Source organism: Trichechus manatus, unplaced genomic scaffold (assembly GCF_000243295.1).
Source record: "Trichechus manatus latirostris isolate Lorelei unplaced genomic scaffold, TriManLat1.0 scaffold00071, whole genome shotgun sequence".
NCBI classification, from domain to species: Eukaryota; Metazoa; Chordata; class Mammalia; order Sirenia; family Trichechidae; genus Trichechus; species Trichechus manatus.
In genome coordinates, this window is record NW_004444007.1 from 10,155,731 (window position 1) to 10,158,525 (window position 2,795).

A 2,795-nucleotide genomic window follows, 5' to 3' on the forward strand; every position below is an offset into this window, starting at 1 on the left:
AGACATTCCTTCTAAAGTGAAGGATAAGTTATTGCATCTTGCTGCTCCCACAACTAAAAAGGAGGCACAACGCCTAGTGGGCCTCTTTGGATTTTGGAGGCAACATATTCCTCAACTGGGTGTGCTACTCCAGCCTATTTATCAAGTGACTCGAAAAGCTGCTAGTTTTGAGTTGGGACCAGAACAAGAGAAGGGTCTGCAACAGGGTCAGGCTGCTGTGCAAGCCGCTCTGCCACTTGGACCATATGATCCAGCTGATCCGATGGTGCTTGAAGTGTCAGTGGCAGATAGAGTTGCTGTTTGGAGTCTTTGGAAGGCCCCTATTGGTGAATCACAGCACAGAGCCTTAGGATTTTGGAGCAAAGCTCTGCCATCCTCTGCAGATAACTACTCTCCTTTTGAGAAACAATTTCTGGCTTGTTACTGGGCCTTAGTAGAGACTGAACACTTAACCATGGGACACCAAGTCACCATGAGGCCTGAGCTGCCCATCATGAACTGGGTGTTGTCTGACCCACAGAACCATAAAGTTGGAAGTGCACAGCAGCACTCCATCATTAAATGGAAGTGGTATATTCGAGATCGGGCCCGAGCAGGACCCAAAGGCACAAGTAAGTTGCATGAGGAAGTGGCCCAAATGCCCATGGTCTCCACTCCTGTCACATTACCTTCTGTCTCCCAGTCTGCACCTGTAGCCTCATGGGGAGTTCCTTATGATCAATTGACTGAGGAAGAGAAAACTCGTGCCTGGTTTACAGATGGTTCTGCACGATACGCAGCCGCCACTCGAAAGTGGATTGCAGCAGCACTACAGCCCCTTTCCGGGACCTTCCTGAAGGACAGTGGTGAAGGGAAATCCTCTCAATGGGCAGAACTTCGAGCAGTGTACCTGGTTGTTCATTTTGCTTGGAAGGAGAAATGGCCAGATGTGCGATCATATACTGATTCATGAGCTGTGGCCAATGGTTTGGCTGGATGGTCAGGGACTTGGAAGGAACATGCTTGGAAAATTGGAGATAAGGAATTATGGGGAAGAGGTATGTGGATAGACCTGTATGAAGGGGCTAAAGAAGTGAAGATATTTGTGTCTCATGTGAATGTTCACCAAAGGGTGACCTCAGCAGAGGATGATTTTAACAATCAAGTGGACAGGATGACACGTTTTGTGGAAACCACTCATCCTCTTTCCCCAACTACTCCCGCCATTGCTCAGTGGGCTCATGAACAAAGTGGCCATGGTGTCAGGGATGGAGGTTATGCATGGGCCCAGCAGCATGGACTTCCACTCACCAAGGCTGACATGGCCACAGCCTCTGCTGAGTGCCTAATCTGCCAGTAGCAGAGAGTCCCCGATATGGCACTATCCCTTGAGGTGATCAGCCAGCAACCTGGTGGCAAGTTGATTACATTGGACCACTTCCATCAGGGAGAGGGCAGCGTTTTGTCCTTTCTGGAATAGACACTTACTCTGGATATGGATTTGCCTTCCCTGCACGCAATGCTTCTGCCAAAACTACCATCCATGGACTGACAGAATGCTTTATCCACCGTCATGGTATCCCACACAGCATTGCCTCAGATCAAGGGACTCACTTCAGAGCAAATGAAGTGTGGCAGTGGGCCCATGCTCATGGAATTCACTGGTCTTACCATGTTCCCCATCATCCTGAAGCAGTTGGCTTGATAGAACGATGGAATGGCCTTCTAAAGACACAGTTACGGCGCCAGCTAGGTGGCAATACCTTGCAGAGTTGGGGCAGTGTTCTCCAGGAGGCTGTATATGCTTTAAACTAGCATCCAATATATGGTGCTGTTTCTCTCATAGCCAGGATTCATGGGTCCAGGAATCAAGGGGTGGAAACGGGAGTGGCAGCACTCACTATTACCCCTAGTGACCCACTTGCAAGATTTTTGCCTCCTGTCCCCTTGATCTTATGTTCTGCAGGCCTAGAGGTCTTAGTTCCAAAGGGAGGAATGCTCCCACCTGGAGACACATCACTGATTGCATTGAACTGGAAGTTAAGAATGCCACCTGGCCACTTTGGGCTCCTTATGCCTCTGGCTCAACAGGCAAAGAAGGGAGTTACCATACTGACTGGTGTGATTGATCCTGATTACCAAGAGGAAATCAGATTGATATTACATAATGGAGGTAAAGAAGAGTATGTCTGGAATGCAGGAGATTCCTTGGGGCATCTCTTAGTACTACCATGCCCTGTGATTAAAGTCAATGGAAAACTACAGCAACCTAATTCTGACATGACTACTAATGACACAGACCCTTCAGGAATGAAGGTTTGGGTCACTCCACCAGGCAAAGAACCATGACCAGCTGAGGTGCTTGCAGAGGGAAAGGAAATACAGAATGGGTGGTGGAAGAAGGTAGTTCTAAATACCAGTTATGGCCATGTGACCAGTTGCAGAAGCGGGGACTGTAATTGTTATGAATATTTGTACTTTGTATGTGTGCATCAAATATATGTAAATGGGGTTAGTGCGTTTTTGATTGTACGCGTGTTAGTTGTATCATGTTAGGCGCAAGTATGACTTTCTCTTTGTCTTTATTCAGAGATTATGTATGGTTTAAGGAGATGTGTACATGTGCCAAGTTGACAAGGGGTGGACTGTGATGGTTAAGATTGTGTGTCAACTTGGCTGGGCCATGATCCTCCGTGTTCTAATGTAATCACTCCCATGATTGAATATACTGTGAGTAGCCAATCAGATGAAAGAGAATCTCCTTGGGGGTGTGGCCCGCATCTGTATATAAGCAGACGTTCTGGCTTTTTGCTCTC